We start from the raw sequence: 14,906 nt of genomic DNA, 5'->3' as shown, positions 1-14,906 counted from the left end.
TCGGGGTAAATGTGTAATTACATGGACAGGATATGAAAGGGCAGATAGAGTCCCACGTGCGTTCAAAGCTCGGAGGAATCGCACTATCATATCATATGACGGAGTGCTTCTGTCATGTGCTAATGTGAACTCGTATTTACTGGATCACCACTTTTGGCTAGGCGGTTGTTACACGCACTGTTTAGGAGCGTGGGTAACAGAACTTTTAGCCTCAAATTTAGATAGAAAAATTCACGCAGGTTTCTGCAATTCCTATCTATTCTTTTTGTTGGTCAGTCGGCGAATTACTCAAATTTACTTGCTAATTATGCTCAATTTCATGCCACGTCATGAATCATGAAGTCAGAAAAATTTGGGATTTTAATTAAAATTTATTTCTAAATAGCTCAACGATTACTAAAACTGCGAAAGAGAATCAAAAGGTCCAAAATACCCTTTTTGGGGAAATCTAAACAATTTCGTGGTCACGCCTAACAATGTTTTAGCTATTTTTCATCTGCAAAACAACTAATATGTGCATCGAATAAAGTGCTTTTAGTGAATTTTTCTTTCTTTTCTTTCGGTGAATACATGATTTTTTTAGTGGGTTAAATTCTACAAAAAAAAATTTAATCTGGCTAAATAATACACTTACAATACTACCCAAAAATTTGAGAAAATATGTATCCCAACTCACATTTATAATAGGATCATGGGAATAATGTTTAAGTTCCTATAAAAATTCGAACTTATACCCTCAACTTTATCAAATAGTGGGGATATAAGGTTACCACTATTAAGAACTTAGTAGTTTATAAGTCATATACTTATTTCGTGATTTTTCAATGCATTTTTTTTTAATATACGACTTACTCAACAACATGTGACATTCCAATTTTTGTTTCAAATGGTATTTTAATAACCACTCTTCATACTAGGCGCTTACCTAAATGGTCATAAAAACTTGGATTTTATAATAACGAAATTTATAATAACAAATTCTGTTTTCTAAGCATTATTGGTTTATGCTTTTTCTTCTCAGTAACTCTTTCAGTAGAAGATTCATGTACGTGAGGGCAAGCTTAAGTATAATGTCAATGATTCATTAGGACAAAACTTGAGCTTAAAACCTTAGCTGAGGTGATATTTTTTATTTATGCAAAATTAGCAAATGTCTATACTATCACCCAAGCTTTACCTTCTCGAAACTCCTTAATTTTTTATTTTACTATGGTTTGGTTAAAAATATACTTTAAACATGATTAAAGAAAATAGATACTCAAATTCAATTATCAACTGTATTTTCTTATAAACATATGAACTATTTGCAAAACATGTAAAAGCCAATAGGGACCTATCGCAAACTTTTCAAAACTCAAGTTAATTGGCCCACCTGTACGATTTTCAAAATGATTTGGACTGATCCAAACAAGTTTAACATTTTGGAACATAAGTGTAATTATAAATGAGTTCAAAGGGTAATTACTAAAATATCCAGCCAATCATTTATTGTAGCCTCGAAAACAGGCAGCTAACAATGTTGAGGCAAAGAGTAACCGGCCGACCGATCATGTGAAAAATCAAATGAGTTAACTAATAGACCGGTTAGTAAAAGCTGCCAGCCGTTTTTGCACAAATTTAAAGTTCTCAATTTTTTTCCCCATGTTTCCAATAACTAGTTTTCGCTTGAACTATAGAAAATTACATTCTAACAATGAGAACAATTTTTATAGACAAAAATTAGCTTATTCTCTCAACTTGAAAATACTATTGAACTCTCATTTTATTTCATTCATAATATTATACAAACTTATAGTTAGATTTGTGTATTTACTCTAGTGAATAATTTTTCTTCTATGGGAATCTTTTTTCTCTTAAAAATTATGTGTTTGACTATTGAGTGTATAAGAGATATCACAAACTTCTAAGGTTGTGTCCACTTACTTGAGTGAGAGTGGGGAGTGTGGATTCTTATGACTCCTAAATTTACTTGCTCACTTAATGAAGATAGCGTGGGCCCTACTAATTTTTAAGTCAGGAATGGCATTCTCACTCCGATGGGGAGAGGTGGGAGTCGAAATCTTCTTTTTTCACCATTTCTTATTATATATAATATAATTATATTTATGAAAATAATATAATATTATATTTATCTAAAAATATTGATGTTAAATTTACTTGAATATAATATTACTATGTTTAGTTTAAAATAATAATTTAAATTGAGTCTAAGATAAAACTACTTAAAAATATTATTATTATATTCATAGAGAATTAATAATATTTCTATATAATATCTCTATTTGAAAATATAATATTATTATATTTATTTAAAAATAATAGTATTATTTTTATTTGATATGAATAATTAATAATAATAAATAGTTTGTTCTAAGAAAATATTAATTTTGTACTAGATTATTAATAATAATCTTTCATTTGTGTTACTCTTATCAATTTTTAATTTATATAAATAAAATTAATAAAAATTGTGATTTATATAATTAAGGATATTAATTATTATTATTAATTTTTATAACTAAACTAATAATAAAATTAATAGTTTATTTTACAAATATATTTTTTATTTACTTTGTATTTTTAAATAAAGATAAAGTTGTAATTTAAAATAATTCACTCTCAATTTAAGACAAAATAAACACATAAATGAGATTATAAACTTCTTTTTTAGTGTAAGTAAGTAACATGCTCTCACTCTTACTCTACACTTCCAATCTTAGAATTCTCACTCTTCAGGATTTCTACTTCATTCCAAAAAGTAAATGCTACCCTCTAAGTCCATTGGTATCTTGGAAATCAACTATAAAGAATTTAGCTCTAAGATACAAGGCTATTCTCATAGAATCCTTAATCTCGGTTGGCTTGGAGATATGGAAGTCAACATTGCTAAGTATCATTGTGCTTGTTCTCTCTAAATTCTCTACTCTTAGTTTGACTATTTATTACTCAATTTGACCATAAAGAATTTAGCTCTAAGGTACAAGGCTATTCTAATAGAATCCTTAAACTTGGTTGGATAGGAGGCATGGACATAAGTCAATATTATTGAGCATGATTGTGCTTGCTCTCTCTAAACTCTCTACTCTTAGTTTGACCATTTAGTGCTCAATTTGATTGTTACTGTGTTGGGTTGCCTAGATAGATGTTCAAGTTCATAGGATTTTTGAGTATGTTAAATGCAAAATTTAAAGCAAATAACAATAATATTAGAACATAAAGGGGATAGATTGGATTCAAGTTTTCATGGCAACTCATCCTCCCTAAGTAATACTTATTTACATGGGTGTGCATATATCTTTCATCTTGAGCCTTTTTTATTAATTATACTTAACAATCTAGTACATAGTGTTAAAATTGAAAAAAAAAAAAAAGAAGTTTATGGTCCATGTTGTTTGGTGAAATTAAGAAAAATATGATATCTTGAAATAAGTCCAAGCTCTCTACCATTATAATGATGTTAGCTTTCTAATAAATTTAATCATTATATCCTTTGTGTTGGGTAAAAATGTAATTTGTAAATATAAAATTAAAACATAAATTCATATTTTTCAAAAAAAATAGATACATAATCATTATCAAAATTTTGAAAAAAGTTGCCAATATCTAACCATAAATCCAAATCTTGCCTAACTTTAATCTAAATCCAAAATTCCAAATATATCTGTTTGTTGGAGATAGGGGTGGGCAAACCGAACCGAACCGAAAAAATTTTGTTCGATTCGATTCGGTTCTATGATAAAAAACCGAATAGTTTAAAAAGTACCGAACTGATTGGTTTTTGTTCGGTTCAGTTTAAAACTAAACTGAACCGAAAAATCAATCGGTTCGGTTCAATTTAATTATAAAATATTTAAAGTAAAATATATAAACCTAAAATCAAATTTCAATCACAAAAAATCAAAACCCTAAATTGGAAATCACGAATTCACGATTGCATCTATAGACTACTGCCCTCGCCTCTCTCCCTCTCCTCATGGTGTAGCTCCTCAGTGTCAGCACCACCCCTCAACGGTATCTTTCCCCTTGCGTGTGCAAGGCGCAATTCAACTCAATCCCTCTTGGTCTCTCCCTCACCTCACACCACGATCAGCGCCTAGCACAGCCTCTCAGTAGCAGCACAGCCCCCCCTCAAGCACGGTGACGCCGTCGTTAACCCTCACACACGGTCATCTTGGGCTGCAGCATGTGGGTTTCTATTTTTTTTTTAATTTATGCCATGGCTCGTCTGTCTGTATCTCTCTACCACATACTCTATGCCGAATTATCTTTATTACTAACATTGGGATTTTGCTCAATAACTTGAGTTTTTGGGTCCATCGTAATGGTGTCGGATCAATACCCAACATCTCATTCTACCTCAAATCTCAATCAATTTCAAATCATTTTCATTTTATTTTATTCGATTTGGGTCTCATGACATCGGAGTAATCGTTGCAAGTTAACACAATATTATATGCATGCTCTTAACTAATTTTAGATTTCTTATTATTTTAAAATCATCAAAACGGAAATGTTGTTACTGCAACTATATAAGTTAAAATAAACTTATAATTAAATTATCAGTGGTAGACAGTATTTAGCTAAACTGAATATTTTGATTAAACAGAAATGTTGTTACCAAACTGAATCAAAATGAATCGAACCAAATTTAGAAACCGAACCAAACCGAAATATTTTGGTTCAATTCGGTTCGGTTTCTAAATTCGGTTCATCTTCTTTAGAACCGATTGGTTTTGGTTCGGTTTTATTTATTTAATCTTTGTTACAGAGAATAAGTCTTGTATTGTTAGCTGTTAAATCTAATTTGATTACCTAGTCTTTAACTTAGTAGTGCAGAGTTCTATTTTTCTACTAATGTTTGTTGATTGTGCTCTATATAAAGAGTAGAATTTGTAAGCTTAAAGTCTAATGTATGAGCAACAAAAGTCATTATTCAGCATAAGTTTAGCCTCTCATTTTTTTTTCCTTATCAGTGGTATTAGAGCCGCCGAGAGGGAAAAGTAAAAAAAAGTGTGCAGCAATAATAATTTTTCTTTCATTGCAGCAGTAGTTTCTACATGGCTTCTAATAACTATGTTCAGCCTCCAATCCCACACTTTGATGGTCATTATGATCATTGGAGCATGTTGATGGAGAATTTTTTAAGGTCCAAAGAATATTGGTAAGTGATCGAAGGTGGCGTGACGAGGTTCTTTTAACAGAAGCACAAAGACTGAACAAGAGGCATTAAAGTTGAAAGACTTAAAGGTCAAGAATTATCTCTTTCAAGCTATTGATCGTTCAATCATGGAAACCATTCTTTGCAAGGATACTTCCAAGCAAATTTAGGACTCCATGAAGAAGAAGTATCAAGGGAATGTAAGGGCAAAACGTGTGCAACTTCAAGCTCTTTGTTGAGAATTCGAGGCTCTTCAAATGAAGTTGGGGGAGTCTGTTTTAGAGTATGTTTCGAGGATAATGGCAATTGCAAACACGATGCGGAATCATAGAGAAAATCTACAGGATGTCACGACTGTTGAAAAGATTCTTCGTTCAATGACTTCTAAGTTTAATTTTATGATTTGCTCTATTGAGGAATCTAAAGATCTTGATATTCTTTAAATAGATGAATTAAAAAATTCCTTACAAGTTCATGAGCAAAAGATAACACGGCACGAAAGTGAAAAACAAGCATTGCAGGCAGCAACCAACTCAAAAGGGCATGGAAAGGGTGGATGGAAATACAAGAATACACACTAGAGAAATGGAGAAAATAAAGGTGTTGAGACTCAAGGAAACTGGAAGGGTTATGATGCTCAAAGTTCTACAAAACATAAATCAAAGTCAATCGACAAAAGTAAGATTGAATGTTATCATTGTCACAAGTTCGGTCATTATCGCTCAGAATGTCGTACAAATTTAAATAAATATTGTGGGGAAATATCTAATTTTACAGAAAATGAAGAAGAAGAAGTATGGCTTTTGATGGTGTGTAATTTAAATAAGGAAACCCACAAAACTTATGGTATTTAGATACCGGTTGCAGCAATCATATGAGTGGAGAAAAGTCTGCATTCCCGTATTTGGGTGAAACTTACCATGATATAGTAAAGTTTGGAGACAATTCTACAGTTTCTGTTATGGGAAAAGGAAGAGTTTCTATCCAGACTAAGGGAAGCTCAACACAGACCATCTCTAATGTTTTTTTTGTTCCAGAGTTAAAGACGAATTTACTTAGTGTAGTTCAATTGCAAGAGAATGGGTATGAGTTTCTCATTAAAGATAGTGTCTATCCAATTTGAAATGAAAAATTGGGCTTAATTGCTCAAGTCGGCATGACAGCAGACCAAATGTTTCCGCTTTACCTACACAACTCTATTCATTCATGTTTCTCAGTAAGATTAAAGGAGGTAGCTTGGCTTTGGCACTATTGTTATAGACACCTAAACTTTGGTGATTTGAAGACTCTACAACAAAGGAACATGGTTACTAGTTTTTCACAATTTGAACATCCCTCGGATGTCTGTGAAGACTGCATTTTTGGTAAACAGCATCGCGAGCCCTTTCCCAAAGGAAAATTATAGAGAGCAAAGAAGTTGTTGGAGCTAGTTCATTCTGATATTTGCGGGCCAATAAAACCAACATCTAATGGAGGTAAATGTTATTTCATTACTTTCATTGATGATTGTAGTCGCAAAACATGGGTTTATTTTCTACAAGAAAAAAATTGATGCTCTCATAGCTTTAAAGAATTATAAAGTTCTTGTTAAGAAAGAAATTGGCAACTAAATAAAAGTACTTCACACTAATCGTGGAGGAGAATACAACTCACATGAATTTGTAATTTTTTGTGAGTCAAATGGCATCAAAAGACAACTTACAGCAGCTATACACCACAGCAAAACAGTGTATGTAAAAGAAAAAATCGAAAGATCCTGAATATGGTGAGAAGCATGCTAGTAACAAGTCAAGTTCCAAAAACTTTTTGGCCTGAAGCTGTTAACTAGAGCATTCATATTTTAAACAGAAGCCCCACTTTTGCTATTCAAAATATGACCCTTGAAGAAGCTTGGAATGGAAACAAACCTACAGTTGATCATTTCATAATTTTTGAGAATATTGCTTACTCCCATGTTCCTGATCAAAAAAGGAGAAAACTAGATGATAAAGGACAAAAATGCATTTTCTTGGTGTTATTAATCAGTCAAAAGCCTACAAATTATATAATCCTATCACCAAAAAGATTGTTGTCAGTCGTGATGTCATATATGATGAAAAAAAATTTTGGTCATGGAAGAATAACATTGTTGGGCAATAAATTTCTAATGTTTTTTATGCAGAAAATGAAGCTGAGCAATAGCACGATGTCATTGAGCAACAACGAGATGAGATTGAGCAACAATCAATACATACAGTTCTTATAATTCCTCTAAGTCTAGCCATTATTAAAACAAATAGAGAAAGACCTCAACAAGTTAAAAGACGGCTAACATGGATGTTGGATTATGAGGTAGCTGGGGCTGATCATTCAGAGGATCCACTTGCATATTTTGCTCTTTTTTCAAATTGTGATCCAATAGTTTTTTAAGATGCTGTCAAATAATCAAAGTAGCAGAAGGCCATGGATGCTAAAATTACAGCCATTGAGAAAAATAACACTTGGAAGTTGGTAGAGCTTCCTAAAGGGCAAAAGACCATTAGTATGAAATGGGTGTATAGGACAAAACTAAAAGAAAATGGCGAAGTTGACAAATACAAAGCGCGGTTGGTAGCCAAAGGCTATAAACAAGAGTATAAAGTTGATTATAAGGAAGTTTTTGCTTTTGTCGGAAGGCATGATATAATCAGACTAGTTATATCACTAACAACACAAAATTCATGGCTTATCTTTCACTTGGATGTAAAGTCAGCATTTTTACATAGGCATTTGGAGGAATATGTATTTATTGATCAACCCCCTAGTTATGTCATTCATGGTAGTGAGCATAAGATGTATAAATTAAACAAAGCTTTATACGGATTAAAATAAGCTCCATGAGCTTGTATGGTCGTATGGAAGCTTATTGTTTGAAGCACACGAGCTTGTATGGTTGTATAGAAGCTTATTTTTTGAAGCATGGTTTAAAAAAAATGTCCTTATGAACATACACTCTTTATAAAATTTAAACATACACTCTTTATAATCTGATCTTGGATTGTTGCATTACTTTCTTGGCTTAGAAGTTGTGCAATCTACTACTTGTATTTTTATTTCCCAAAGAAAATATGTGTTGGTTAATTTCTACTCAGTTGCTATTGATGTCAATGTGCAAGTGTACACAACGAGTAATAAAGTAATGAGTATTCAAGTTCGTCTCCACGTGGATTGATGTTATCAGACTTACTACAACAATTTTAACAATGCAGATTTTGTTCTAAATTAAAATAAAACAATTACTGAAACTAATATACTAATTAAAATAAAAACGCAGTAATAAAATATAACAAAGTAAATTATCACGTTAAGCTCAAGAATAAAACCAATGGAAATATAGAGTAGTTGAGTGAATAAACTCTCTTAATGGTTTTGACTGTTTTTCTAATGTTTGGCTCGGTTGCTACAACATTTGCTACAGCACTGGGCAGAATCATTTTGCATCCTTAGCTGTCGCGTGTTGGACTTCTCATACCCTTAAGTATCATAACAATGACCAATTGTTATTCTACCTAAGGTATGGCATTATGAACATCTAATCTCTTTAGCCTACAAGATGAGTACCTATGTCTAGTTCTTCATAAGTCTTAACTTCAAGTATAGCCTTTATGAGATTCAAGAAAAACTTAATCCAGGAAACTTAAATTAAGATCAAGTATTACTCTAATAATATACACTAAGACAGGCCATTTTACAACTCTATCTTAACTTGAACCATTAAATGGGTGGTCAACCGAAATAATGATTATAATAATAACTACTAGAGTAAAATGCTACAGCAATTATATAGCAACTCATAAAACCAGTCAAAAACTCATTTAAATTGTTTGTCATTCAACTACAAGCAAACTTAGTTTATACTTTGAAAAAGAAAAACAAATAGCAAATTATTGGTCATGAAATACATCGGTTCAATCAAAGAGTAAAGAAAAGAACAAGTAAAGAATGATGAAGATTGAATCCAAATAGCTCTGTTGGATTCTTCCCTGATGCAGAATTGGTTCCCTTGAATTCCGATTGTTTTCTTCTTTTCCTCTCTATTTTTCCAATGTTAATTCCTTGCGATGTTTTATGTGATGCGTGCCCTTTTTTATAACTGAAAACTAGGGTAAACAAAAGCATATGGTGCACATGAGTCAGATTAGGAAACTGCAGATCGCAATTTTACAGATATCCCGCGCTAAGTTTTCTCTGTCGTTGTTCTAGGATTGCTATAGTAATGGTTGCTCCAGCAACGACTATAACACTGCACTGCTCCAGGTTTTGTTTCACTTCTTTTGTGACTATATTCTTTCTCCTTTTTACTAACCTACTGCATCGGTATCCCTTCCATGAATTATAAACTTCAGGAAACCTACAATTATGCACATGTTTTGAGTACGAATTACTTTAAATCAAGCAAAACTTATTAAGACTAAACTAAAATGAATGTTTATACAAACTTTAACAAAAATGCAATAAAAACACTATTTACTCTCTAAGTGATTTTGATTTAAGTCTAGAATTGCCATAATAACTCTCATTTCATAGAGTTATCAATATGCTGAAGAAATTTTAGACAAATTTCAAATGCAAAATTGTAATTCTGTTAAAACTCCAACTGAAATGGGGCTGAAAGTTATTAGAAATCCAAGAGGAAAGAAGGTTGACAGCACTCTTTACAAGTAAATTGTGGGTAGTTTGATATACTTAACAATAATAAGACCAGATATAATGCATTATGTAAGCCTTATCAGCAGATACATGGAGTGCCCAATGGAGACACATTTACTGGCAGCCAAAAGAATTCTCGATGCTTACAAGTTACAACTAATTATGGTTTGCTCTACAAGAAGGGGAAAATGACAGAGTTATTTGGCTATACAGACAGTGACTATGTAGGATATCCAGATGATAGAGAAAGTACATCAGGGGATGTTTTCATTATGGGTTTAGCAGTAATTTCATGGTCCTAAAAAAAGTAATCAATTGTAACTTTATCGACTACGAAAGCTGAGTTTATAGCTGCAGTAGCGTGCGCTTATCAAGCAATTTGGTTACGGAATATACTTAAGGAACTTCTTTTCAAGCAAGAAGGGTCTACTGCCATTTACTGTGATAGCAGTTCAATAATATTGCTCTCTAAGAATCTTGTTCTACATGGAAGAAGCAAATATATTAATGTAAAATACCACTTTTTACGACGCCTTACAAAAGATGGAACGGTTGATCTCATTTACTGCAAGAGTGAAGACCAAGTTGCTGACATATTCACAAAGCCCCTCAAATTGGCAGCATTCTAGAAGCTTAAAAGTTTACTTGGTATTAGAGAATTCAATTTGAGGGAGAGTTTATGTTACAGGGTTGTTACAGTTAAACTTGATGTTTACAGCATCAGTTTAAGGGAGGGATTGTTGGAGATTTTTATTCATTTAATCTATGTTGCAGAGAATAAGTCTTATATAAGTCTTGTATTGTTCTAGTATTTAGGTGTTAGTTATTAAATCTGATTTGATTATCTAGTCTTTAGCTTAGTGGTGCAGAGTCCTATTTTTCTGCTCATGTTCGTTGACTGTGCTCTATATAAAGAGCATAATTTGTAAGCTTAAAGTGTAGTGTGTGAGCAATAAAAGTCATTATTCAGCATAAGTTTAGTCTCTTGTTTTTTTTTTCTTATCATGTTTTCCTTGTGCAAGTAAAGAAGAGCACATTGGGTAATTCTAGCTATATTGTCACCTCATTAGAGCTGGAAGGCCATGCCGAAGCTAAAGAAGCCACAATGAGAGTGATAGCACTAAGAAATTTCTTACTTTTGGAGGCCTTGTTAGTGTTTGGGAAAATGATTAGAAGTGTGTCTTTGAAATCTAAGGATTTGCTTCGGGCATAAATAATGCTTTCGGAAGTTGAGGATTTTTAAAGACTAAATGATGTAGGTTCAAGTTGAAGCAGTCCATAGAAAAAAGTTGAGAAGGAAATTGGAGGATTGAGAAGGGCAACGAGTAAAGGACCAATTTGTTAATACTGTAGTTTTTAAAATAATTTTTGTTAATTGTGCTATAAAAATAACTAACTATGAAGAGAATCAGTTAAATATTTGATAAAAAATGTTTTTTAAAAGTATTGTGAGTTGTAAAAGCAATTGTTTATGTTTAGTGAATCTTACTATTAAACTACTATAACAATATAAATGACTGCATTAGAAATAATATTGATTAAAATTTATTTACACATTTATAAACATGTATGCAAAATGTTTTTAATTTTGTATATATAATAATTGATAAATAAAATAAATATCTTAAATTATTAATTTTATTTTTTTGTTATCTAAATATAGTTGCTAATTAATAATAATAATAATAATAATCATCATCATCATCATCATCTCCTCCTTTAAGATAATGATTTTATTTTCTACTCAATAAGGATAATTTTAAATTTTTATAATATATATGAGGATATATACGAAGTTGTATTATGATTTTCAAAATTAAATTTTGAAAAATTACTTCTTTCTTACTTTTTAAAATTTACTATATAATAGAATGATTTTATTAAAAGTGATTTTTTAAAAAAATTTACCAAATACCAAAATTAATTTTTAGATTTTTAAAATCATCTTTGAGTCTTTCAAAAGCAATGCGAAATGAGCGATAAGTGTTCTGAGGATAAAAGTATAATTTTGAAGAGTCAATTGAAAGAGTGAAGTGAAGGATTGGAGAGGATGTTGAGTGGACTGAAAGCAGCCAATTGATTGTCGAAAGAGGAATTTGAGATACACTTGTAATTTGTTAGATAAATTTAATTTCAATTTTTAATTTAATAACTCAAGGTAAAGGGTTACAGTAGTAAAATAACATTGCTATAATGATAAAGACGTTTAGATTTATTTTAAAATGTCATTTCTTAGTTTCACTAAATAATAGGAAGATTATATTCATTTTTTGGCTAAAATTTTCAACTAGTCATTGACCTTTTAGCCCTCTAAAATTTAGGGGCACAAGTTCAGGTACTGATCTTTATATTGGGACTCAAATTTTTCCTTACTTTAATTGGATAACAAAGTCGTTAATTATTGATCAATTTTACATAATTAGTAGTTTGTATAATTAATTAATTAATTAAATCATTTTCAAAAAATTTAAAAATTCAGTCAAAGTTTCATTTTAGATTACATCTTCCAAGTTATTTTAAATTTTAGATTAGTAGAATATTATGATTAAATATTTGATCGAAGCAAATAACCTTTAAAATAAACTACACTTTTAAGATTTTTTTTTGTAATTACTTGTTTAATGTGCAAATAGAAATACAGAATGTCTACAAGTAAGTTATTTATTATATTTAAGAGTTAATCTCAGATTACTCCTTTTATGAATTGACTATTTTCAAATCACCTTCTTTATTTTTGAAAATCTCAATTTGCCTTTTTTTTTCTAGAAAATAACTAATAAGAGAAAATTAGGGGTGAGTTGATATAATTTTTTTTTTGTTTTCTTAAAAAAAATGAGGGTAAATTGAAGTTTTTAAAAATAAGGAGTGATTTGAAGATAATCTAAAATTAACCCTATATTTAAAATAGTGGGGATATTTCCACCCCATTATCTGTGTAAACCCATCGCACGTATAAAGAATATTTATAATAAATTCGCGTTATTTTTAATAAATACAAATCAACAAAAATATTTGTATAATTAATCAATTAAAATCATTCTTATATTTTTTCTTAGATTATTATTTTTCTATTAAAGTTGCTTTAATATAAGTTCTATTTAATTATTTTACTTTGTGATATAAAATGACCGGATTACCCAATGAGATATGCGTTTTTGTATCTAATATTTTAGGTACTTATTTTTATGAATTTTAATTTAACTTTTTAAATGAAGTCTAATAATTTTTAATATTTTACATTTAAATTAAATGATATAAATTTGACAACCTAACAATTTACATGAGTATTATCTCATAAAGATATTATGTTAGTTTAATTAAAGGTTAATAATCAGACTAATAAAGTGAAATTGATCATTTAGAAACAATGAATTTTGTATAAATAAAAAAATAAAGTTAAAGTAATTTTTTCCTATTTTTAGTGTGAAGGGTAAACAATTAATTTAAATTTAGGCTGAAGCAATCTTAGTATTCAAATATAATAAAAAAATCTAAGTCACATAAAATAATTAAAATAGATTTAATTGATTAATTATTCAGAATTCTTCTTTATTTGAAAATTTTTAAAAATTATATAAACTTTCGTTTTCTAGAAGTAGGTTGGATTTACCGAATTTATGTGTGAAAATATCACCACCTTATTTAAAAACAATTTCTTTAGAAGTTAATTTTAAAATTTTTAAATGTCTCCATGTACAACTGTTCTTGGAATTCCAAAGGTTGAGTTGATCTATTTTATTATTTTTGAGAGCCTGATAATTTATTCATTATTATTATTCTTTAAAGAAATCAATCACATATATATTTCATTGTCAATAGTATTTGAAGAACGAAATCCACCAGAACAGTTGGTGGGCGCACGTGCCAATATGTTTGGTACATTTTTGGTCAACATTGAGCGGCCATTTACATACTGTGAAATTAAACAATAATGAAAATTAAAATAAAAATAATAGTGGGACTATTGGCACCCTTTTGAATATCTCTTAGCACATTTTTTTTAATTAATCTCACTAAAATATTTTAAAAATATATAAAATTCTTTTAAAATCTCCAACAATGACAAAACTATTCTTAATAAAAACTTATTAATGTAAACCCTATTTTTTATTTTTATTATTAAACCCTATTTCAACATCGAGGTTTCTTTCATTCAAAAGAAAAAGTCAATGAGTTTTTTTCTCTACATTACGACCACTAGTGGTAAATTACTCATCTTAAAATTAAAGGAAAAAGTAATCTTTTCAATTTCTAAAATGTTACATTTTTTTAAGGGAAAAAATATTTTATTTTTAAGTGGAGGTTTAATTAGGAATTATCTTATTATATAATTTAAATAAAGGTTAAATTGTAAAATAATTAAAGGGGTTTCAAGAGGTATTTGTATGGGTGCCAATAGTCTAACTCTAAAAATAATAAACAATAATAAAATAAATCATGTGAATTAATTAATTCAGATGATATAAGAATTCTCTCAAACTCCATTTGATGCGCCAGTCAAATTATTTTAATAGATAAATTTTTAAAGTTATGTTACGAAAGAAGTAAAATAATATTATAAAATAAATAACATGCATTTTAGATAATTTAACTTTCTAAAAAGTCTTTCTAATCTTTACCTCTAAAATTTGAAAATTTGAGTTTTTATTAATAGAGACAAAATTATTTATTTATCCTAAAAGCTCTACTAAAAAAAAAATCATACAATAATTGTTTTTTGGGAAAGAACCTTTAGAATTAATTAAGCACTTATTGCTATTATATAAGTTACTACATAAAATTCAACAAATAAGAAGTTCATAAATTTTTTTAAAGATAATTAAAAATCTAAATTTATTTATTTGGAATATATAAACTGCAGTAAATCTTTTTTAAAAAATATCTTAAAAATGTGAGGTTACTTGCACTCTAAAATATACTTTAAACATTCTACATTTAATAAAATTATTCATTAAAAATATACATGATACAATTTACTATTAAGAATAATATTAAAAATAATATATGATGAGTAAAAATAAATAATTACTTTGTTTATACCCATCTAGCACACTCAATTGACTTACATTCTCCTACAATA

The 14,906-nt window shown here is 29.6% G+C and overlaps 1 long non-coding RNA gene across 1 annotated transcript; it reads left to right on the top strand.

Annotated features, from left to right (window-relative positions):
* The first annotated feature begins 4,073 nt into the window (after positions 1-4,073).
* LOC127901736 (uncharacterized) lies at positions 4,074-6,272 on the top strand. Its single transcript, XR_008053986.1, has 3 exons — positions 4,074-4,185; positions 4,974-5,836; positions 5,936-6,272. It is a non-coding gene; the product is annotated as an uncharacterized LOC127901736 (long non-coding RNA).
* Positions 6,273-14,906: the final 8,634 nt, after the last annotated feature.

The sequence above is a fragment of the Citrus sinensis genome, chromosome 4, assembly GCF_022201045.2.
Source record: "Citrus sinensis cultivar Valencia sweet orange chromosome 4, DVS_A1.0, whole genome shotgun sequence".
Taxonomy (NCBI): domain Eukaryota; kingdom Viridiplantae; phylum Streptophyta; class Magnoliopsida; order Sapindales; family Rutaceae; genus Citrus; species Citrus sinensis.
The sequence above is the reverse complement of the archived record's forward strand: the minus strand, read 5'-3'. Positions and strand labels throughout refer to the sequence as shown.